The following is a 26,470-nucleotide window of genomic DNA, read 5'->3' on the forward strand; positions in this document are numbered from 1 at the left end:
AATACAAAAAGCTTTGTTTGATCATTGCTCAAATGCACTCTCAATTATTTTTCAAGCTAGTTTCCTTGGATGGGTATTGATGGGATTTACGCTCACAGAGAAATCCAGCTGACATGCAAACAAAGACAAGGAGAAGGCTTAGCTACAAGCTAGTATCATCCACAATAATTGACCTTGTACTGTGAATTTTAACTGTCAAGCAATTGAATTTCAGACTCTAAGCAAAAGAACAATTGCTACATGGGTATAAGGATACCATTATGAGGTTGCACCGACTTAGGCAAGGAAGAAATCAGGTACTGCACCATCACTGCTTTGGTAGACATGAAGGTCATCTGCAAAAGTTCACTTATCTGGAGAGAATGCAATTAGAATTCAGGTAATAAACTGGTTCACCAGATACCAAGACAAATGCACTCAGGATTCATTTGAATATATCCACATAGAACAATGATTTCATATATTTTGGAGTCCATAGGTTTATTAAAAGGATAATGATGTTATGGCATCGTCATGGATATAACATATTTTTACGTGAGGGAACTAAATCAAGACTGGTGTTTATTTTTACTTGAATTTGTTTTTTTCAGAAAAAACAAAAAACTTAGTAGATTTCATGAGATGGACAATTGCTTATGGCATCTTTATTGGTGTTATTCAAAACTATTCATTAGCAACTGCTATGGGATGATTTGTAACCCCCTAAATTTATACGTTGAATCCCAAGTCCTAGCACCTCAGAATGTGACTATATTTGGAGATAGGGTCTTTATTTTTTTTTATTTAATTTAATGTCAAATTGGCTTACATACAATACCCAGTGCTCATCCCAACAAGTGACCTCCTCAATGCCCATCACCCACTTTCCCCTCTCCCCCACTCCCATCAACCCTCAGTTTGTTCTCTGTATTTAAGAGTCTCTTATGGTTTGCCTCCCTCCCCCTCTGTAACTATTTTTTCCCCTTCCCTTCCCCCATGGTCTTCTGTTAAGTTTCTCAAGATTCACATATGAGTGAAAACATGATTTCTGTCTTTCTCTGACTGACGTATTTCACTTAGCATAATACCCTCCAGTTCCATCCACGTTGCTGCAACTGGCACAATTTCATTCTTTCTTATTGCTTAAAGTAGTATTGCGTTGTATATATAAACCACATCTTCTTTAACCATTCATCAGTTGATGGACATTTAGGTTCTTTCCATAATTTGACTATTGTTGAAAGCACTGCTGTAAACATACAGGTACATGTGTCCCTATGCATCAATGCTTCTATATTCCTTGGGTAAATTCCTAGCAGTGCTATTGCGGGGTCATAGGGTAGTTCTATTTTTAATTATTTGAGGAAACTCCACACTGTTTTCCAGAGTGGCTGCACCAGTTTGTGCATGATTAAGTTAAAATGAGGCCTTTACATAAGTGTGCCTTGCTCCAATATGACCAGTGACTTTATAAGAAGAGGAAACTTGGACATATAAAAAGGTACCAGAGATACACAGAAAAAGACCATTTAAGGACACGGTGATAAAGGGACCATCTGCAAACCAAGAAGAGTTCAAGTCTCAGAAGAAAGCAAACCTGCCAGCATCTTGATCTTGGACATTTAGCTTCAAGGACTGTGAGAAAATAAAATTCTATTGTTTAAGCCACCCAGTCTGTGGTATTCTGCTATGGCCACTCTAGCAAACTAATATCACAACTAGCCTTTAAGATATTTCGTCACACTGGCTGAAAGTTTCTCCCTATTCATAAGACATCTGAGAGTTTAGTGTTCTTAATATTAGACTCAGGAAGCTAATTCTTTTAACAAAATTGAATATAGGGGCACCTAGTTGGCTCAGTCGGTTAAGCATCTGACTCTTGATTTCGGCTGAGGTCATGATCTCACATTTCATGGGTTTGAGCCCTGTGTTGGGCTCTGGGCTGACAGTGCAGATCCTGCTTGGGATTCTCTCTCTCTCTCTCTCTCTCTCTCTCTCTCTCTCCCTCTCTCTCTGGCCCTCCCCCACTTGTACTCTCTCTCTTTTTCTCTCAAAATAAATAAATAAACTTTTTAAAAAATTGTCTTTTAAAAAATAATGTAATGTAAAGAGATGGTGTTTTTTAGACTGTTCTCTGCCCTAAAGTCTTAATACATCCTGAACAATAAAAGTGCTCAGTTTAAAATAAAGAGGGGCAGATTAGAGGGGAAAAATGCAATTCCATCCAGGGCATAGTAGATTAGAACTGAAGAGTACAAGGTTCAAATCGCTGCTCTGCCCTTGGAGAAATTACTTTACCACTTTGTCTGGTTTTCCTTCCAGCTCTAGGACCATTTATGAATGTAATTATCTCCAAAACTGACTATGGAGAGAGAGCTAGATCAATGACAAAGAATATCTGGTTGTTCTTCCAAAGTAGCCAAACAGCCTGCACAATTGTGAATCAATTTCTTGCCAAATTTCAATAGACTGAAAGGTAATATCATCTTGCGTCTCTCTTACCTGTTAGTAACCAAATTATGACAGCCAGTTAACCAAATTGACTGATCTCACTATCAATACTCTTCATGGAACAGACAACAACCTGCTAATAATTTAATTCTGAAAGAATACCGGTTTAGGGGTAGAAAAATCTAGTTAACATTCCAGCATTGCTATACTGGGCTGTTTCAACCTGAACATTAGTAGGAATATATATATGTGTATATATATATGTATATATATATATATATATATATATATATATATATATACATGTATATATACACATATATATACACATTTCTTTTTCTTTTTTTTTAAGGAAGAGAGAGCATGGGAGGGGCAGAGAGAGAGGATGAGAGAAAATCCCAAGCAGGCTCTGCACTGTCAGCACAGAGCCCTTTGAGAGGCCCGAACTCATGAACCATAATATCCTGACATGAGCCAAAATCAAGGTCAGATGTTTAACCAAATGAGCCACCCAGGTTCCCCAGGAATTTATATTTTTAAAAAGCTTCCCCAGGGGCGCCTGGGTGGCGCAGTCGGTTAAGCGTCCGACTTCAGCCAGGTCACGATCTCGCGGTCCATGAGTTCGAGCCCCGCGTCAGGCTCTGGGCTGATGGCTCAGAGCCTGGAGCCTGTTTCCGATTCTGTGTCTCCCTCTCTCTCTGCCCCTCCCCCATTCATGCTCTGTCTCTGTCTGTCCCAAAAATAAATAAACGTTGAAAAAAAAATTTAAAAAATAAAAATAAAAAGCTTCCCCAGCAACACTGAATATAAAATTTGTAAATTAATGTACTATACTACCTATAAGCTTCGAAAGAACAAAAAAACAAGTCTTTTCATAGTTTTGTCTCTAGTTTCTTGCAAAATCTACAGTACAGAATCAGGAATCAACGTATACTGGTTGAATGAATAAATGATTATGATCTTCTGGAAAACACAGGTATTAATACTCATTACACAGATGTTGCAGATTAACAGAGATAAATGACATATATTACTGTGCAGAGAAGGTGCTCATTAAAGGGTAGTTTTGAGATTACCATACATTCATCTTATTTTATTTTGTTCCCGTTACAGTGTGACCAGTTTGTGAGGCATCAGAGCTACAAAGGTGACAAGACATTTTCCCCAAGTCTACCACAAAGAGACGCACATTGATTGTATCATACTACAAAAAAATTAGAGTTTCAAAATTCACGTTTTCTTGGCACAGAGTCAATATATTAAACTATTTCTTGGATAGTTCACCATAAGGGAAATCTTAGTTGGCAAAATTAATGAGTTCAAAATCTCAATAGCTGAAATACAAGTGTTTCCGTATGGCCTAGAGGTGGTTTTCTTCCATATGTTATTTAGCCATGTCCTTCCTCAGCCATCCTCTAGGGTCTTTCTGTCTCTGTATTCAGCTGGAGGACTGCGGGACATGGAAAGAGAGCCGGAAGAGGACACAACCTCTTCCTAAACACCTCACTTTGAAAGTGATGCATAACATTTCTGCCCACAGGCCACAGCAAAAGCTGACTGAAGGATCATACCTAGAGGAAAGGGAATCTGGAAAGTGAAGCCCCTCCCTGAGAAACTGCTTTGCAGAGATACCTCCTTGCTGTGCAAATCTGGTGGGCAATTTTAAGCATTTGTGCCGGAGGGGCCCACAATGGGTCAAGCACGGTCTGCCTGAGTCAGGAGAACTTCACAGAAGTGGTAGCACATGGTCTGAGACCAGAATAAAGAATAGGCATTATCCAGTAGATAGGTAAGAATATCCCAGAGGAAGTGAGCAACATGTGCAATGGCCAGCAGGTTAGACACAGAAGATGTTAACAGGAAATAAGGGAGCTTCCATCTTGGTTCTACACTGACTGTGTGATAGTGAATAGTGGATGATGAGTCTGGAGGGACAGCTAAGGAGCTGAAGATGAAGAGCCTAAATGTAATTATAGCAACACCCTATCTTCTCATTCAACTCTCCCTTCCCCTCAGTTTCCATTGATTGGGTCCAGGTCCTCACAAACAATCATTCTCATTCTTGCTCATTCATGAGGATCATCTGCTTGCTAGACAAGGCCACTAAGAGTGAAATCTTTACTATTCAATGACTGACCTTTTAATTCTCCCAATTGCCTGTGTAGATAAAGCCTGGTCATGTGTCTCAGCCAATTGGCCCTCTATTGAGAAGAGCAGTGCAAGTTTCTCTCATTGACACAGACATGACTTGAACACACCAAGGACATGGGCAAGGGGGCTGTTCATATAGCGTCTACTAATTAACTGCCTTTTGAAACGTAGGCAGTTCAGTGTATTGTGTCCTGGTATTGTGTTTCCTCATCGATACCCTTCAGCCGAGAGAGTTCAATCCCCAGTGACAGCAATATGTTCATTTATTTTTAATATTCCATGACCTACTCAGGGTTATGGCCTCATTAAAAAACGATTGATGTCTTTGGCACAAGCCTGTGAAGTGTCCTTGTTGTCTGCATTTAAACATGATGAAGAAAGAAAAAAATGAAAAAGGGTTGCCCTAGATCTTTCCAAGACTGTAACAAAAACTGACAAGAGTAATTGTTTGCTACTTTGGGGACTTACAAAAATAGATAACCAATCAAATAAGGTCAGTAAATTTTGTTTCTTCTATATGTGGTTGAAAAGGTGTTATTTTTAAAGTTTTAAATAGTTACCATTAACGGGAAAATCTGGCTTCTTATTAAATTGATTTAATTAATTTTCTGTATAATAATAGGATATGAGAGTATGTGGAATCTTTTAAAACTTATTTATGTAAATCCCACAGACCATCTTTTCATTGATCTCTCTATAAATACTGTACTGGGGAGACTCATGAATAATGTGCATAAGTCTGCATGGTCCAGACTAAAATTTTAAGTACTGACAGCTGTCAAGAAAATGTGACTATTTGTAGATTGTGTGGAAATTTACAGACAGTTACAGTAAAGATACGACTTTAAACAGAACATATGTTCGCTCTTGTGGTTGTTGATAACTGATATTTAAAATGATGTGTTTCTCCTAAAGCCCTTCTTTGTCCTGTAGAATTTTCTGAATGACACAAGAAAATTACATCCTGCTAAGCATCCTTTTGCTAATACCACCATTGTATGACAAACTGATTATTTGAAAACTGGATGTCAACATTTGGTGCACATATTAGCCCAAGCACTGACTAAGTATCCAGTGTATACAAAGAGTGCTTCGGGAGCTGAGATGCAATGATCAACAAGCTAAGATCCCTGACTTTGACACATTCATAGTTTACCAGGGAAGAGGAGTATGTAAAAATGATTCTACTGAATTTACATAAATGTTAGAAGAAAGATGAACACAAAGCCCTCTGGCAGCAGAGGCAGACAGGAGAATGAAAATAAATTTGCAAAGGACTTTAGGGTTATATAAATCCAGATTAGAATATCAGACCCTTTACTTCTCTGTTACCTGTGAATGGTGTGATCTTGAGATTCCCATTTTACTTCTCCAATCTCATGGAGATATTTAAAGTACATGATGTTATTAAAAATAATCCAGCAAATGGCTGAAATGATGTCTGACAGAGTATATTCCTCCAAGTGTTTGTTCTTGAAAGGTCTTGAAAGAAAAGTAAAAGTTTACTAGGTAGAGAAGAAAGGAAAGAGGAATATTCTAGGACAGAAGAAAAAGATGCAAAGGTACAAAGCTGTATGAGATCAGTGACTTAGGGCTCCATTTCCTTTGCGTCAAACAAAAGAGAAAAATAGCAAATTCCTATTTAAGAATAAAATAAGAAAAAATAATGCATGTTGAATACTGTCTAAAAAACCTCATAAAGCTTCAAGTTCAGTACATCCTATTTTACCAACAAAGAAGCTGAGATGCCAATATATGAATTAACTTGCTCTGGATTATTAGACTAAGTACCAAAGCCTACAGAACACTGACAGAACCAATTGCTGGCCAGGTTGTGGAGCAACAGAAACTCTAATTCACTGTTTATGGGAATGTAACATGGTACAACCACTCTGGAAACCAGTTTGGCAGTTTCATACTAAATAAACATACTCTTGCCGTATGATCGAGCAATCCTGCTCCTTGATATTTACCCAGATGGGTTGAAAACTTACATCCACACAAAAACATGTACACAAATGTTTATAGTAGCTTTATTCATAACTACCAAAACTTGAAAGCAATGAAAATGTCTTTCAATAGGTGAATGGGGGTAAGGGGGAAACAGTGTCACCTCCAGTGCTGAGTAAAGAAAAGAGCTATCAAAACCTTGTTAAGGTAAGAGATTAACTTAAATGCATATTACTAAGTGAAAAAAGCCAATTCATGAAAACTATATACTGTATAATTCCAACTATGACATTCTGGAAAAGATAGAACTATTGAGACAGCAAAAAGATCAGTGGTTGCCAAGGTTGCTAGTCAGGGGTAAGAATGATGGACAGATAACAGAAGATGTTTAAGACAGGAAAAATACTCTGTATGAAACCCAATAGTAGATAAATTTCATTGTACATTTGTGCAAACACAAAGAATGTTTAACACTAAGAGTGAACAATCATGTAAACAAGGGACTTTGGGTAATTATGATGTGTCAATGTATGTTCGTCATCATCAATTTTAACAAAGGTACCACTCTCTTAGGAGCTATTGATAATGGGAAAGGCTGTGTTCATGTGTAGGGGCACAGGGGTATAGGGAACTCTCTGTACCTTCCCCTCAATTTTGCTGTGAACCTAAAACTGCTCTTAAAAAAATAAACTCCTAATAAAAAAATAATAAAATCTAAAATTCATGTCCACTTAATCTTATCTCCAAAACCTATGCTATTTTCATCTCATTAAAACTTGGACTACGATTTAACAATTCTAATTAGCACTGTATTAGGGAGAGAATTCTTACCACTCAAAAGTATGAATCCAATATAAAAAATATCTCAGGTCACTTCTCCACCAGACTCCTTGGTAGCTGTCAGTGGGAGATCCTTGTCATTGTCCCCTCACCTCCTCTAACCCCAAGGAGCCCTGAAAGTCTCAATCATGTGTGAGTATATCTCCATACATTTTGGCCAGGCTGGTGTTCAGATTGGCAGTGCCTGCTGGGAGCTCTATCACCTGGAACACAGCATCCAGCCCAATGGCCAGATGCCAAGTGACAAGACCACTGGGGGAGGAGATGACTCCTTCAACACCTTCTTCAATGAGATGGGTGCTGGAAAGCAAGTGCCCAGGGCAGTTTTTGCAGACCTGAAACCCACAGTCATTGATGAAGTTCACACTGGCACCTACTTCCAGTTCTTCCATCATGAACAGCTCATCACAAGCAAGGAAGATGCTGCCAATAACGATACCCGAGGACACCACACCATTGGCAAGGAGATCACTGACCTTGTCTTAGACAGAATTCGTAAGCTGGCTTACCAGTGCACAGGTCTTCAGGGCTTCTTGGTTTTCCACAGCTTTGGAGGGGAAACTAGTTCCATGTTCACCTGCCTGATGGAATGTTTCTCTCTCGATTATAGCAAGAAGTTCAACCTGGAGTTCTCCTTTTATCCAACCCCCTGTTTCCACAGCTGTAGTGGAACCCTACAACTACATCCTGACTACCCACACCACCCTGGAGCACTTTGATTGCACCTTCATGGTAGACAATGAGACCATCTATGACATCTGTTGTAGAAACCTTGATATTGAACACCCAAACTGTACTAATATTAACCGCCTAATTAGCCAGATTGTGTCTTCCATTACTGCTTCCTTCAGATACGATGGAGCCCTGAATGTTGATCTGACAGAATTCCAGACCAGCCTGATGCCCGATCCCTGCATCCACTTACCTCTGGCCACATATGCCCCTGTCATCTCTGCTGAGAAAGCCTACCATGAACAGCTTACTGCAACAGAGATCACCAATGCATGCTTTGAGCCAGCTAACCAGATGGCTCCAAATGTGATCCTTGCCATGGTAAATACATGGCTTTCTGCCTGTAGTACCATGCTGATGAGGTTCCCAAAGATGTCAATGCTGCCATTGCCACCATCAAGACCAAGTGTACCATCTAGTTTGTGGACTGGTGCCCCACTGGCTTCAAAGTTGGCACTAATTACCAGCCTCCAACCGTGTGGTACCTGGTGGAGACCTGGCCAAAGTACAGGCAGCTGTGTGTATGCTGAGCAACACCACAGTCATTGCTGAGGCCAGGGCTCGCCTAGACCACAACTTTGACCTGATGTATGCCAAGCATGCCTGTGTGTACTGGTATGTGGATGAGGGCATGGAGGAAGGAGAGTTTTCTGAGGCCCATGCCTTTGAGAAGGAGTATGAAGAAATTGGAGCAAATAGTGCTGAGAGAGAGGATAAGGGTGAAGAGTATTAACCTGTCTGCTACAATTTTACACTCTGTTGTCCTGGGACTATCTTAGGACTTCTTGGAAGCTGTTCATTGTGGCCCTAACTTGTGAATAAAAGTGATGTTTCTATTTTAAGTGTCAAAAAAAGAAAAAAAATCTCAGTCAAGTTGGTTGTTGACCGAATTATCCAGCAGTATTTTATTTAATACTTAACAGCAAGGATGTATAATTATCTCTGTATAGAAATTGAGGCTCAGAGAAATAATACTGAAGTCCTTAAGCATAAATGAGAAAACTCAGAAATCTAAAACTTTGGGGTCACCAGCTCACAAGCGGTAGAGTTAAGAATCAAACCCAATTCTATCTGACTCCAAATCCCCATGTCTTTTCCACCACATCTGGATGCCTCTTTTGATTTATAATTTGGCCAAAAACTATACCTATATAAAATTAACTGCATCTGGACATATCTAACAGTCCCTTGGACTGTTGTCTTGTACATATCACTGAAAATGATCCATAACTCTCTTTCATCAATCTCCTTTTGGGAAGAACTGTATTTAAATAAACTGACCAAAAAATGAAATGGAAGTTCAGAATGACCGGCACTATAAAAACCAGGAAAATTACAAAGTAAAATCCCCCAGCATCATTCCCCTCTGTCTTACATGTGGACTCTGATGGTCTTTGCCCCCATTCTAGATTAGTTAAGTCAGAATGTGCTTCTCCAAAGAAACTTTTTTAGCCCAGATGAAATAGTATCCCAAAAAGCTGATAAAACAAATAATCTTTAAACCAGGTAATATCAAAACAGCAGCTCTCAGGCAGTTAATACAAATACAACCACAATCCAGACATTCAGATTTCAAAACAGTTTTTCTCTTTACAAACATACTGATTTCAAATTTAGCAGTAGTATCAAAAGTGGGCTTGAAAATAAGATTACATATGATAATATATAATATAATATACATAAGATAATCAATATATTATATATAATTATATATTAATTAATACTATATTAATGTAGAAATAATATAATTAATTATATAATTAATATATTATATTATATTATATTAATTATATTATATTATATTATATTATATTATATTATATTATATATAATGTACCTATACATATATAAATAAGATTTGTATGTACTATACATAAGAATGATTTATATATAGGCATGCCTGGGTGGCTCAGTCAGTTAAGCCTCAGACTCTTGGTTTCAGCTCAGGTCATGATCTTACAGTTCCTGAGATCAAGCCCCGCATTGGGTGCCCCTCCCCCTGCTCACACTCTCTCTCTCAAAATAAATAAACAAAATATTTATATACAAACATATAAGTATATAATATAGTACATATAATGTACATAGTATATAATATGTGATACATGTTACATCAGATAGATCTTTCTCCTCAGGTCACTTTCAGAAATACAATTTCTGAAATACAAATCACAGTTGTGGCTGTGATGTTGCTGTGGTTAGCCGTATCAGAGATTATGTGAAGAATGAGAGGAATTAGACCCTTGAATGGCTGGGATCCATTTTCCCTATTCAGTTACTGTTCCTATTCAACAGATAACTAACATTAACTAAGCACATTCAATGAGCCAAGTGTAAGAATGTTCATGTATTTTTCTACACAGTCCTTACGCCATCCCTAGGAGACCTTGCTAATTTTGTCTCTATGCTGTAGATGACAAAGCTGTAACACTAATAAGTTAAATTACTGCTTATGTTCTTGTAGCTGATATGGAAAAGAGAAGCAGGATTCATAGCCAGGCAATCTGGCTCCAGAGTCTACATTTGATTTCCTCTCCAAGTGCTCATTTAGTGTATACTACATAGTAGATACTGTGCCAATGCTTTCACTACCATTTAATACATTCATTTTTTTACCTCCTGGCCACCTGCATTTGAGATAGCTCAGGTAACTGACCGATCAAACGCATCACTCCTTTTTCTCTCCCCTATCACCTTAGAAAGCTTGGATAAGGAGTGGTCTCTGCAAAACGGGACATGAGGTTGTGGAAAATGCTCTAACGTACTCTAAGAAGTGTCTTGTGCTTCCAAAGTAGCTTTTGGTTAGGGGTGCAAAACAGATAACAAGGCATGCAGCCTTTTGAAGTCCAACCAGATGAAGGAACAATCGATGGCCAGCTGCAGAGCTCAGACCTACAAAACTCCTCCGCCAATTCCCAGTCATCTTCCCAGGGAGCCACATTGTTCTCATCAGCATGCTCCATAAATTTTGCAGTAGGATGCGAGCTGCTGGCTTGAAGCTGACACTGATTGAAAAACCTCGCCCCAGGCCAACGGCTGTAAGAAGAGAACTTGGGGGTCCAGAAGGAAACACCTAGGTTTGTTGTTCAGCAGATTTGTCAGCATTTAGAGATCACAGGAGAGATAGAGAACACCAAGATAAGGCTAATTCCCCCAAGGGGAAATATTGTAGGGCTATAATTTCTTTTTCTTTCTTTCCTTCTTCTTCTTTTCCTTTTTTTTTTTTTTTCTTTTTTGTTACTTTGGTCAAGCAAAAACAAAAATTCAGTATCAGGCAGGTTATTCTTGGTAGTTACAAAAGGATATTAAGGAGATTAGGTCTGCCAGGGCTTTTTTGTTTTTTTTCTCTTTACCTTCCAGTGAACTTTCTCCTTTCTCCCTTCAAGCAATAGAGGGTGACTAGGCTACAGAAACCAGGTTTTGTCTCATTAGAGAATAGCCAAGGGCTCTCTAAACTCATAAAGCCAGAGAAAGATCACAGATAAAACAAGAGAGGACATTCAGGTGGGGATGACAAGAGAGTGCCGAGAGGGTTATGTTAATAATTACAGTCTGACAGTAGGAATGAGACCCCTATTAAAAAAAAGCTACTTTATGATATCTTAACAGCACTTTCAAAATGTGCATAATAAAGCCAATTTTGAAGTTTCCCACCTCCCTTCCCCAATAAACCTAACAGTTCTCCCCAGGAAGTTATTCAAAAAACAAAAGTAAATACTTTCCTTTTTCAAGCAGAACTGAGTCATTTTTACAACAGGAAGAAAATGAAATAAAACATGCACTATAATGCATCGAGATTGCCTTCTTTAGCATGCTAGAAATTCTGGAGGGCACATGTTTGGATCCATAAGGCAATTTCCCTTGCTAAAAAGCTTACAGTTCACTCTTTCCAAGCTCTCTCTGAATTCGACTCTAACCATTCCAGGTCTTTCCTTTCTATCTCTCCCTTGCTTTTCTATCACATTCCCAGGTATCTGTCAGTGTACAGTTAAGTTGTTTCACGACACTTCACTTTCGTGTTTATTTGTTCATGCTACAAATTTTCCAACAGACACCTGGGGATGAACACTGGCTGGGAGTAATGTAAAAATGAGAAAAATCGGGTCCTCACTTTGATTAAATCACAGCACTGGAAAAATAGATAGATGCATAAATGTGTAATTACACATTGTGAAGCGTTATAATGTAATGTTTATAAACACATTCCATGAGGTCCAGTGCACCTGGCTTTGAACATTATCCTTTTCACTTATTAAGTACATTGACCTTGGTTAAGTTACTTAAGTTTTCTGAACCGTGATTTCTTCAGTAAAGTGAAGATTAATGCTCACTTCAAAGGGTTAAAGCAGCAATGAAAATAAATGTGGTGTATAAAATGCTTAATAGTGAATATTCTAGTAATGTGGCACGTAATATGTTAGATAAGTGAAGTATTGTGGAGGGGCATGGGAAGGTCTGACACAGCTAAGGCTTCCCACAAGATGTAAAATTGGAGGCTGGGTCTAAAACAGGTATCACAGGCAGAGATGTAAAAGGTAGCTAACGGGACATCCTACAAGTGAAATCCATATACAAGTACACAGAATGACAAGTAATTATTTGTGATTGAAGTGTAGGTTCATACTGGGTGATAGAAGCAAATGAAACTTGAAAAATGAGTTGGGAGAAGACCATGAATGGACTTCTGTTCCGTGCTAAGGAATTTTAATCTCTGAAAATGGGAAATAATTAAAGCTCTATCAGAAGTAATATAAAATCGCAGAAGCCTCCTTTAGAAAGGGAAATGTGGAGCTCAAAGTGCTGCGTAGTCCATGGGTAAGAGTAGGAGGAAGCTGGGGGCAGAAAACCAGTTCAGGGATATAGCAAGAATCTATATATAATATTTAGATATTATATATACATATATATGTGTATATATATATATATAAATTTATATTTTATGTAAGCATGTTTGTATTATATAATAATATAGATACAATAAAACCTACATGTATACATTAACATAAAAGCAGTAAAACCTAAAATCGAGCAGTAGTAATAAAAATGAAAATAGTGGGGGTGCCTGTGTGGTTCAGTAGGTTAAGTGTATGACACTTGATTTTGGCTCAGGTCATGATCCCAGGGTTATGGGATCTAGAGCCCTGTGTCAGGCTCTGTGCTGGGCATAAATACCTCTTGGGATTCCCTCTCTCCCTCTCCCTCTCCCTCTACCCTCTCCCCCAACTCATACATTCTCTCTCTCTCTCTCAAAATAAATAAACATTTTTAAAAAAGAAAGTAGGGATGGGAGTGAGAGAGAAGAACACAGGAGGGGCGCCTGTGTGGCTCAGTTGGTTAAGCGTCTGACTCTTGGTTTCAGCTCAGGTCATGATCTCAGTTGTGAGACCATGCTTATGATGGGCTCTGCACTGACAGTGTGGATCCTGCTTGGGATCCTCTCTCCCCCCTCTCTCTGCCCCTCCTCTGCTGGTGTGCTCTCTCTCTCTGTCTCTCATAAATAAATAAACAAAAAAACAAACAAGCAAACAAAGTTAAGAAAAAAAGAACAGAGGAACTTTATGACTGAGTTGATATAGGTGATTAGGAATGTGGATATGCCAAAGGCATTTCCAAGGCTTATAGCCTGGGAAACTGAATGATTTGTGATACCCTTCATGATTATATATAATTCAAGATAATAGAGGGAGTATGGTGGTTTGGATTATTATTCCCCAATTCTTTATGGTCACCCCATATATGGCCACACCCTTTACAAGGTGACTTTGCAGTACCTCCCACTGAAGGTAGGTACCTTTCCTTGTTTCACTGATGTTGAGCTTGGCTATGTGATTTACTTTGGCCAATGGAATAGGGATCAAAGTGTCAGTACACCAACTGCAGGCTGAGGCTTTAATAGCTATCGTTTATTTCTGCTCAGACTGATGTATTCATTTTAGGGATGCACTAGGAGAAGTGCACACTCCAGGTCGCTTTCGGTCCAAAAAGAATGAGAAAGCACATGAAGCATACACAAGTCCAATCCATAACCTAGGGAAAATCCCAGTCCAGCCCAGCCAAGCGACAGCCTGAAGCAAGCTTCTCGAACTAACCTGCAAACCCTATAAGCAAGAAAAATAAATTCTTACTGTTATATACCTTTTTTAATTTGTTTACTTAAAAACATTTCTTTTAATCTTTATTTTTGAGAGAGAGAGACAAACAGAGTGTGAGTGGGGGAGGGGCAGAGACAGAGAGGGAGACATAGAATCCGAAGCAGGCTCCAGGCTCTGAGCTGTCAGCACAGAGCCCGATGTGGGACTTGGACTCGCAAACTGCGAGATCATGACCTAAACCGAAATTGGACGCTTAACCAACTGAGCCACCCAGGCACCCCTATACTTTCTTTTTTTTTAGTTGCAGCATGATAATATTATAAAATATTTTATTATAAAATATTATAAATATTTTATATTTTATTTTATTTTATTTTACTTATGCCTTCTTGAAATAGTGTTTGTTCAGCACTATTGTGGTCCCCTAACAGACAGAAACAGTGACATTTGAGTATTTGGTTCCAATTTGTTCCCAAGGCCCAACTATCTCTCCACCCTTGGATTTTCTGAGCTGCCACAACAGTACTTCAATTAGTCCTTTTTTTTTTGTTTTCTGAAGTGGAGTAGAGTAGTTTCTGTTATTTGTCACCCACTGAATTTTATTAGACTTAAAATTCTGTGAGATATTTTAATCTTAATTATCTTTCCAGATACAATAGTAGAATAATGAGACCACATGTTGGACCAGGAATTACGGATAGGAAAGGGCCATTTCATGAAAGATTTAGTCAATTTGTGAATTAACTAATTAATTACAGAGTGAATTCCATAGCTATAGACTATATAGCTAAGCATCTTGAAACCATGTTTCACTGAGGAGTAACAAAAGGACTGAATTAAAGAGTATGGGTAATATAAATATTTAAGATGTGGTTAAATAAAGAATGGATTGAGAAGGAATATGAATGTAAAGAGACTAAGAAATAAGGGTGTTGTTAAAGCAAAATAAGAGTTTTATGAAAGAGGAAGTGGTAAACAATATCAAATAGCAATTAGGTTAGATAACCGTTAGCAGAATTAGATTATGAGTGAATTTTTCCTCTGAGCAATTACAGTTATGTTTGTGCCAGAGGAGTCTGAGAGTCTTTGCAGAGAACAAACTTTCAGAGAGAGGAAAAGCCTTCCAGATACTAAAACGTATCTGGAAAGGAAAAAATGAGCGGGGGGCAGGGGGGGGTTTGGTTAGAGAGGAGAGGAAAGAAGGAAAAAATTGACAAGCCCCAAGGTTGTGCTTAAGACATTTCCTGCACATGAGTTGATTCTCCTCTACTTCAATTTCTAGTAGACTGAGATTGGTGATTAGATCAAAGCAGTTTATATTTATATATTTACATTATAATGAGTCATGCTGTGTACAAATGAATTCTTTAGAAAATGTAGTGTTTAAAATTTTGTCCCATTTTTTTTGTCTTTAAAATTCCCACATTAAAAACTCTACTCAATTCTTACTAAACATGAATAGAGGCAAATAAAACCGATTATGTGATCATAGTTTTTGTGTCTAACAAACTAGCCTTGGCTTACTTAGGCATTTTATCTACCATAGGAAAACAAGTTTCAAATTGGATACTAGAACACATTGACTGTCCTTAATTGGATCTGTCCAAATTAGCTGAATTTACTTTAAAAACAGATGTGCTACGAATGTACTCACTGAATGGCCATGAAGGGAGAGAATTTTTATGTCTCTTTTTATAATTATGTTTCCTGTATATAGAACAGTGTCTGACATATAGTGGTTCTCAGAGAGTGTCTATTGAATGAATCAATAAGTGAACATGTGTCTTTGGTTTGTTTGCCCTCTCTCAGTCTTAAGTCTTGAACAATATGCTCTCAAGGTTTTCCTCTCTCCCTCTGCCTTTTTCCTCCGTTTCAATTAGTAAAATCTGGATAGGAGTTTCCACTATGATGAGAATACACTATAGCGTATGTATGTATATATGTTTATACGTTTATAGTTATTATGCTTACTCAGTAATAGCACCCACATAACAATGTTCTTGAAAGAACTTGCAATCAGTCTTGTTTCATGCTTCTTTTGGAGTAAATATTAAAGTAGATGAGTAGAGCAGTAAGTGTATCAAGGTGGTGGTATGGTCGTACTCAGTGGAATGCTAGAGTACTGGGTATAGTAGAATTCATCCGGTTTTAGAAGTTAAAGTATAGGGACAGTTTTCACATACTCTATCTCTGCCCCTGACAAAGATTAACAGGACTTTGTCAGGTTGTCAGAGTCACAAGCAAACAGGGTAGAATTCAAGGCAAGCCTCCTTACCTGGATAAAAACAGGAGTGTCTATCAGAGAATGGCACAATAAGTCAGAGAGAGTAATCAGAGCCAAGACCAGAGTCAGGCTATAGTTTGGGAAAGCACATCTTCAGGAGGGGTGTGAAGACTGCCTACTGGATTAAGATTACCATTGTAAGATCTTATCTGACCAACTAGGTTTGGACATTAAATGGGATTGAGTCTGCAGGCCTGGAGACCAGCAGTAGCTGACCTTCCCTGTGGCCAGGAAATACTGGTAGATGGTCTCCTTGTGAAAGCCCAGATAAGACCACTGCCCTGTATTTACCATGCAATCTGGAAGGGTATCCAAGACATGATAGTTTGTTTTTAAGTCTATCTCCTAAACCTCTGAACCTCTGAATATTTTCCCGTTTTTTCTAACACACTGTAAACTTTGCTAAGAATGTTTTAATGCAATGGTTTGTTTTGACAAAATAAATTTCTGTTTCATTTACATTTATTATAATTTATAGAATGTCTGATATCTGGGAGTTCACTGAGGTTCATTCAAGTTCTTTGGGTCAGGAAACAGGCCATTTCTGGAGACCATTTCAATTTGGGGCAATGTAAGCATCAGATACTATAACTAGACAAAAATTTCAAGTGCAGCTAAACTAATGTTTACTAAAGAATATTTTCTGTGGTTTCTTAAGTGAGAAAAATATCAAATAATATCAAATAATGTTGAGAAATGCCACACATTTCCTCCTTTTTTGAAATTTCTCAAAGCATATTAGATTTTAAAATGTGAAAGCTTTACTTCAATGAAAACTATGTATGTTTCAGCCACCTTCAAATAGTGAACCATAGACCACTTTATGTGCAACGCATCAATAAATAACTAGTAGAACACTAGTAGCACTGAACAGCTGAAGTCATTCAAATGTGGACATTTTGTTCTCTTTATTTCAGGAGTTTGAGGGGTCCTTAGCACAAGGATCTGTTCTTTTTCTTCTTGTTTTCTCATTCTACCCATCTTCCATTTGGGACTGTCTCCGCTTTCGCTTCAACTATTTCCCACACCAAGCTGAAACTGACTCCAAGAAACTTTACTTGATTTACAGAATTTTTCTGAGGCCCATACTCTCATCTTTAACTACTTTCTGGACTTTTGCCCTTGGTTGTCGTACTAGAACACTTAACTACTCATTCTATGCCTCCCCCAACCTCTTTCCCATCAGAATGGATTACACCAACATACACTTGAGAATTCTTGAATTCCCTCTCCTATGTTACTTCCTCATCATCCCATTAAAACAGTCTCAAAACCCTGTCACTTTCACCACCAAAGAGCTTGCGAATCTTCATCTCTTCTTGCACACATTAACACAAAAGAGTTATATTAATTTGAGTTTCCTGTGACAACAAAATCTGAGACAGGGACCTGAGTGAGGGTAGTTGATTGGTGAGGTGATCCCAGAGCAGGAATAAGAGAGCTGGAAGGGTGAGCCAGTGAAGGAAGAAAAATCAATCAAAGCTGTGTTACTGTGCTGCTTCCCTCTGTGGGTAATGGAGCTCAGTGGTGCTGGGGAAGCTCTGCAGAACCATGGAGAATGAACCTCAGAATTTTCCCTCTGAAGGACGGGAAGTGGGTCTTTATTCCTTCTCCCCTTCCCATATCCCTTCTCCTTTCCCATTGAAAGGGTGGCCCCAGGAATGTTAAATCTCCAGAACTTCTGAGCTACTCTGCAAATAAGTTCTGAGACAGAAAAGCTGACATAAGTGAGGTGCTTGAAATAGCATGCTGTCCCAGGGCACAGAACTGCCCAACAGAGCTTCAGGGGAAACCAGCATAGTGGGTAAAGGAAGCAGTGTTTGCTAAACAGCCTTTTAACTACTCTTATCTATTTAACTAATCTAGGCTTGCCCCTCTGGAAACCATTCTTCACCCTGTCTCCAGAACAATCATTCTTACATTTGTATCCATCAATGCAACACAATTTCTTAAGTGCATTCTCTTTGCCAGGTACTGCTCTATGTGTTGGTGAACAGGACCAGGACCAGTTTTTTAATTTACACTCTAAAAGGACACAGATAAAAATAAGCAAGACAGCAAGGACAACATAATATCAGAGAGTGGTAGATCCAATGTAGATAATTAAAATGAGTATGTAAAAAAAGACTGGGTAGGTACTCGAAATTACCTAGAAAGCTATTACAAAGAAAAAAAAGACAAATGACTTAGTTTGGCTCACTAGAAGTGGGTGTGCAGAGGAGTGTATGGATTCAAAATACGTTTAGGAGTTAGTGGAGTGAGAGTGAATTGGATATGAAGGGCAAGGGAAAAAGAAAAACATGAAAGATGCCTAAATATTTGGTTTGAGCACTCAACAGATAGCATTACCATTTTTTGAGACAGGGAAGCCTGGGGGAAGAGTGAGTCTCAGGAAGAAATAATGGGTCTCTGTTGACCCATGTTAAACTTGAGATTATTATTAAGGTATACGTGTGGAGGTAAACTTAAATGTGAAATTGTTACTCTCTCACTTAAAAATTCTTCTAGAATTCTATTTGCCCTCAGGATAAAGACCAAACTTGTTAGTAAGACACATAGTGTGCTTACAAAACCATCCTTTTCATCCAACTACATATTCTAACATTTAGTCACATTGATATCTATTTGCAAGTCTCAAAATATCACGTTCTCTTCATGCCTCTCTATATGTTGCTTCCCTACAACATATTTCTATTCTTTCTTATTCCTTCACTCTCTTCCAAACTTGGTCCTGGTTAATCCTTTGCAGACCTTTCCTGACAACCCTGTCCTGAGTTGAGTTCATCCAATCCTGAGTTGCAAACACCTCACCTTCAGTCTGTGTTCTCTGTACTTGTGTGTAACATAATGCTTAACACATCATGTACTGTATTTTCCTCCATTCTTCATTTATTTTCCCCATTAGTTGATGTGCAGGAAATTTGTACTTCCGGTATTTAACACTTTTCCTCAATAGTATTAAATAGCTGATTCTGGTGCTTGAGTAAATCAATTAAGAAAAGAATAAATGATAGATGACTGGAAAAAAGAGAGACAGTTGAACATCACACATGTTCAGTTAGCTACACATTCTTGAGTACAATATAATATTAGTTTTACTCTATTCATTAGGGTTCTTTCTTCGGAGGTTTATAATGTCATGTTTGTAATTAATTAGAAAACTTCTTACTTCTACTTAGTAGTTAAAATTTATAACTATGTATATAATAAATAGTAAGCTGAAGAAAATATTGAACAATTCATTTTCATTTATTATTTGTACCTACTTCCCCTCCCCTCAAAAAGGGTAATTTAATGTAGCAAACTGATGATAAATATAATAAAAGGATAAATTACACTTTGAAGAAGATGAGGAAATCAGGGAAGATATAATTTAAGGGTCAGTAAACAAAATAAAGCCATCAGTCACCTAAATAGCCACAGGGTTCAAAGCTAGCCAAAGGCATAGAAATATTTGGAAATATGATTTTTAAAAGTCAGTTCAAAATGGAATCATCAGTTTTAAAACAGTTACAGTTTCCATAGGAAAAAAAGCAAATAAAAAAAAATACTGAAGTTAAGTAGAATATTTCTGAACCAAAGAACAAATATATTCCCTCTGAAGAAGAGAATGGTGTGTTCAAGTAGGTTTATTTAGAATAAATTCTAGTGTTCTTTCCCTTATAGAATAATATGATTCAATGATAACAGTTGTAAGGCTAGGTTTGTGGGTCAGTCCAGGTTCAATCAGAGAAGGAGAATCTCTGGGATATATATTTAATGAGAAGATTTGTTACAGATATTTGACCATATGCAATTGTGAGAGCAGGATAAGCAATTTCTATAGGTTATTGAGTTCATGTCTGATATTAAAGCTTGAAGTCTGCAAGGCATGTAATTGGGAAGGGAAGATAATATAACGTGGGTGAAAAAAAGGATGAGCTGGAAACACAGCAGCAGTGGAACCCCAGGACAGTGTGAGACCTGTGTCAATTCTTGCTGACTTTGACCTTAATGGGGTCAGTGTCTTGCAGGGCTCTGCATCACAGAGCTAAACATATACACCTGGTCCAGGAGGCAGAGCAGACAAAGATGTATCTAAGGAAAGGTTGTTGCAGGCCTCAGCATGGGCTTACACCAATAAGCACAGATGCAGACCAGACAATGTGTGTAAGCTACACCAGGGCTGTTATTTCACTTCCACCCTTCATATCTCACAGCAGAATCCCTCTTGTGACCCACCCTGATGGGAAACATAGGAACAGGAGTTTTGGAAAGTGAAGTTCAGCTTAGGCAAGTTGACCCATTGCCAAAGCCAACGTAGTATGGCATAATGGAGTTACAAATCTAATATGTATTGAATAAGTGAATGGAAATCTTGGATGGACTGATGGATAGATAGGTGGATGCATGAATAAATGCATAGGTCTCTGCATTCTTCCCAAAGGTTATTTCTCTGCCAATCTTCTTTGTAATGCCTTATCACCAATTCAAATCATATGTGCTTTATGAAAATAATGCATGATTACTATTATAATTAACATAAATTAAGATTAAATATTAACAGGAGATTGATGCAAAGTTTGCAGCTGAAGGTCTAACTTTAATATTAATAGCTAACTCTTACCAAGCATTTACTTGGTCACATTAATGATGTGATTTAATTCTCACAACTTAAGAGTTGTCTTATGTCTTGTATCTTTCTTCTAAAAGACAAGAATTTAGTTTTGCGTTAGGGTTACTGAAATAAAATTAATTTTTCCCCTAATTTTGGCCTTTCTAACCTGATATTCAAAAAGTATTGCTTTTCTCTTAAGCAATCTTACTAATCAATATGATAGATTCCCCAAAATGGTATCATCTTGCACACCAACACCAAAGCAGAGAGCTGGATGCATTATTCTGAATCCCAGGACAAAGAATATAAAGATAAAATCAGTTTGGGTAAACATAAGGTAGTTGATTAATATAAGGAAGGGAGTCAAAACCAGTTTATTGCATCTGTAGTTACTTAGGAGTGATGGACAAATGGGCTCCAAGAACTATTTAATTTTATAAATTTTGGGGGCGCCTGGGTGGCTCAGTCGGATGAGCAGCCGACTTCGGCTCAGGTCATGATCTCGCGGTCGTGAGTTCGAGCCCCGCATCGGGCTCTGTGCTGACAGCTCAGAGCCTGGAGCCTGTTTCAGATTCTGTGTCTCCCTCTCTTTGACCCTCCCCTGTTCATGCTCTGTCTCTCCCTGTCTCAAAAATAAATAAAACGTTAAGAAAAAAAAATTTAAAAAAAAGGTATAAATTTTGTTTAGCGAGATTTAAACTGTATTCTTCAAATTGAGAAAAGAGAAAATATACAAATAATGAATTAGTTCCACCTACATAGACATATTTTTATTTTATTCTATCATTGTTTTTCCCATGCTTATTAATTTGTTGGGTTAGCTCAAATTGAAAACAAAATAAAACTGATGTTATTATTTATCCATCAACTGAAGACCAGTGAGATATGGGTTTTCTGGGATTCTCTGGAAATGTTCTAACTTAAAATTCAAACATTTTCAGAGGATATTAAAGTCACCAGAGTAAAACTGGCTGAAAAAGCTGTTTATCTAAATATTATTTCAAATGTCTTTATAAACAATTTCTTAATGAGTTTTGAACAATTTTCTCAAAGAAAAAGCACTGTTCTCATCATTTCAGATTTGAAAACATTTCCTCCTTTGGGTAAAAGGACTAAAGTCTGTGAGAATCTGTGATATTCTAGGCACTGTGATCATCTCATTTAATTATTTATAGTGATCATCTCATTTAATTAAGCAAAAGCTCACTAAGTGTTTTATCTTTCAAGTTTTTACTCCGTGAACTTTAAATAGTTCACAGGCAAATGCATTGTCCAATGCATTCTCCCAGGCACATAGTAGATATTCTGTAATAACTTATGGATTAATTGATAAGTTCAATTCAGTCTAACAATTATTGACTATCTGCTCTGTGCCTGACACTAGGAATGCAAAGATGAATCAAATGGAATATTTGCTCTAAGAAACTCAACATCTAGTGCAAGAGTCAGGGCTGTGGGCAAGAAAGCACAATTAAGTTCAGAAAGTATTGCAAGTTCCCTTGCAATAGACACAAGGGAAAAAGTTCCTTGGAAACAGATGGCAGACCAATAAACTCTTGGTGTGCTTCATCTTGCAGAAGTGTGGGGCTTTCCTAGCAGGAGGAGAGGGTATTGCAACAAATGACGGTAGGATAAAGAAAATATAAACATTTGGTGCAATAGGAAGGACAGTATAGATGGGAAGGGATGGTTGCCTTTCCAGTGTGGCTGGAATGAAAGTTGCGTGAAAATGGAAAGGGGTAAAATTTGGAATGGTTCAATGGAAGGAGACTGTGAAGAACTATATTCAACTAAAAAAATGAATTTCATAATCGAGGCAAGAAATATTTGAGACTCTGAATTTGGGTTAGCTTTGATTTTAGGAAATAAACTTCTGGGAGCAAGAGTTTACACTGTGCAAAATAATTTTCTTATTTATTAATTGTTTCTAAACCCGTGATGGAGATACTATCATTATTTCCATTTTTTTATTACATTGAAGAAAATGAGACTTACAGAGGTTAAGTATCTTGGCTCATGTGAAAGTCAAGCTCCAAAGCCAGGTAGGTCTGAAAGGTTATTAACCTCTACAGTATCAGTGTCTTTCCAAGTTTCTAAGCTGGAATATATTGTCAAATGGACCCTCATAAACAGTAACAGAGGCTCAGATATGCTTTGAGTGCCATTTCTCGCCCGATGAGAGCACTGTGTATAAGAATTGAACATGGGGCGCCTGGCTGCTCAGCTGGTTAAATGTCCGACTTTGTCTCAGGTCATGATCTCACCATTTGTGGGTTCAATCCGTGCATTGGGCTCTGGGCTGACAGCTCAGAGACTGAAGCCTGCTTTGGATCCTGTGTCTCCCTTTCTCTGCGCTCTCTCTCTCGCTCTCACTCTCTCTCTCTCAAAAATAAATAAACATTAAAAAACAAAAAGAAAAGAATTGAACTTCAAGGGGTCTAGGCCATGACTAACCAAAGCTATCACCAATCACATAAATTAGTTTGAAAATGGAACTAAATTAAGCAACTGCTGATTTTAAAAATATCTGCTTAGTAGCTGGAACTAATAGCCAAATTTTATTTAACCCAAGTTTATGTTTCTATCCTCATAGCCTAGCAGAAACTCAGAAAAACTTATTTTTTAAAGAAAATAATAACCTAATGATGGAGAGATGCAATGTGCAAGAAAATGCATAGAGGACAAAAAAAGAAAAGAAGGAACTGGAGACAAAAAATAATGGATTTCAATTCTTAATGGTGGTTTGTCCTAAGTCAGGCATTTAAGATTTCACATTATCCATTTCATCATCTGCAAAATGAATGTAATATTATTCGTCCCGTAAACTTCTCACATGCTTCGAGTGAAGAGCTTGTGAAATCATGTATGTGAAATTGCTTTGTAAACTTTTAGGTCCTGTAGCAACATTTGCTTTCAACATCATGATAGCCCTTTGATTAAAATACACTTTTAATCACTGAAAGGGGGGGTCTGTACCACTTCAATGTGATATTGAGATTAAACTATCTTATTTAAAAAAAACATCAGAGATGGTCTTCAAAATGCCTACGAAGTACCATGCATATCTATACATAGCATCAATCTATGAAGATTGAGTACTTATTTGAGGCTGTGCCAAGACTCTATCTGACAAAGCCATCGATAGACTTCACAAGGCATCAGCACTTCTTGTGAGGGCATAACAAAAGCTCTTTTGTAGCTCAAGAAAGCAAAATTAAAAATGGAAACAGCCAGAGATCTTTTTTCATGCAAAAAGTGGGGGGAAAAGTGTCTAGTAATGCAAAGTGAAGAAAATTTAAGGACAGTGACTATAACTTAATTACAGTCTATAATTACAAATTCAGTACATTAAATAAAAAATCACATGTTCCTTTTAGCAAAATCAACCTTTTAATGAAGCTGAACACCACTGTCATTTGTTAAGTGTACAAGAAATGGGAAATCTTGTTAGTGTAATCCCTGAAAACCATGTGGTTTATAAGATAGTAAAAACAGGTAGAGAAAATATATTCCAAAGTATGCATTAAAGGAACAAACAAATATTTATTAAAGGTAAACACATTGACATTGAAGGTTATGAAGCAAATATGTACAACTAAATCGATGGTAAAAAGATAAAAACAAGATGAAACATTTTATATGGCAACAGGAATAAAGAAACAGAAATCTAATATTTGAACTCTAGTACATACTTTATAACCAATTAATGTGATCCCCTCATCTATGCCTCAATTTCCTCATATATAAAATGAGAAGATTGGAAGAGATAATACCTAAGGTTGGTATGATTTTATTATTCTAAGCAAAACTAGAATAAAATTCTATTTGCCTATCAAAACTTTGAGTGCTGATATGACATCAAAGGTACCAAAGAAGGCTTTTTTTACTCAAAAATTACACCCATTGCTCACTCCAATGTTCCAAATACATAAAAGAATATGTATCAGTTTGTTGGGACTGCCATACTCAATATCACAGTCTAGGTGGTTTAAACAACACAAATTTATTTTCTCATAATTCTGGAGGCCAGAAGTCCAAGATCAGGGTGCCTGTATAGTCAGGTACTGGTAAGGGCTCTCTTCTTGGCTTGCATATATATGGCTGCAATCACTCCATATGCTCACATATCCCTTCCTAGTTGTGTGCAGAGGAGAGAGAGAGGAAAAGGTAGGAGAGAGGGTTAAGGGAGGGGTGCAATAGGGAGAAATCTCTTCCCCTCTTCTCATAAAGCCACCAATCTTATTGGATTGGGTCCCCAGCCTCATGACGTCATTTAACCTTTATTACCCCCTAAAAGCCCTATCTCCAAAAATAGTCACTTTGGAGGTTAGGACTTCAACATGCAGGGAGAGAGGTTGCAAAATTTGGTCCATAGCACCAACATTTAAAAGATGTATAAAGAAATTACTAAACTTTCCCAATAAGTAGGCTCCTTCTTGGTGTTCCAGTTATAAAGACAGATGGAAAAGTTTTTTAGGCAACTTTGAAAAAGATCTGGTGGAGAAGAAAGCTGGATCAATAATGCCCTAAAGGTATGAAGAACCAGAGGAGAAAGTGATCCTTGACAAATGAAAGTTAAAATTATTCATGCTTTTACTCAAGAATATGGTTAGTTTGAGGTTTGCTTGCACGTAGGGTTTTTTAATTCACCAGTCTACCTTTGGATGGAAACCAGCTTTAACCCAAAAATCTAAATGAGAGCAAATTATATCTTTTCCCAAAGAGCATAAATAAACCCAGGGCAATCTGATTTAGTTTGTTTATAAAGGAGATCAAGGAAATAGGTGCTGGAAAACTTTACATTTTCTCCACTTCTGAAACTCTTTCATGGTTGGAGGCTAGTAACAAAGTAAATAGTTAGGTAGAATCATACTCTATGTCTACTTTCTCTTCTCTGCTAGACCAATCTGCATGTGTTGAATGCTCTACAGTAGTCAAACAGATTGAATAAAAAGATACTTGTACGTAATAGAAATGCCTGGGTGTCCAAATCCAGGAAGGTCTGTAGTGGTTAAATGACATTACCTTTGGAACTAAGTTTAAGCAATTCCTGGTTCTATCACTTCTTTATTATTGACCTTGCTCAAGTAACTTGAGTGTCATTCTGTTTCCTCAGCCATAAATCGGATATGGTGATAATACCTGATTCAGAGGGTTGTGCTGAGGATCAAAATAAATACTAACTTTTACAAAATGTCACGCTGTTGACACATGTTAGTGGCTCTACCGCTATTACTACTACTGTCATCATTATTATTTGATATTATAGAGGAAATTTGCCATCATTCAGTCTATTCTCGTGGCACCGTATAAATCAGTAAGGACTTCTCTAATTTTGTCTTTATATCCGGCAGCATGCAAGGCACATGTGCATGGGACACAAGAAATGTACAC

The 26,470-nt window shown here is 37.6% G+C and overlaps 1 long non-coding RNA gene and 1 pseudogene across 1 annotated transcript in view; one reads left to right on the forward strand and one right to left on the reverse strand.

Moving 5' to 3' along the window:
- Positions 1–26,470, reverse strand: part of LOC147582086 (uncharacterized) — a 267,036-nt gene that overhangs the window by 105,015 nt on the left and 135,551 nt on the right. The window lies entirely within an intron of this gene.
- LOC112859083 (tubulin alpha-1C chain pseudogene) lies at positions 7,500–8,836 on the forward strand (annotated as a pseudogene).

This window comes from Puma concolor, chromosome B1 (assembly GCF_028749965.1).
Source record: "Puma concolor isolate L17-30 chromosome B1, mPumCon1.1.hap2, whole genome shotgun sequence".
Taxonomy (NCBI): domain Eukaryota; kingdom Metazoa; phylum Chordata; class Mammalia; order Carnivora; family Felidae; genus Puma; species Puma concolor.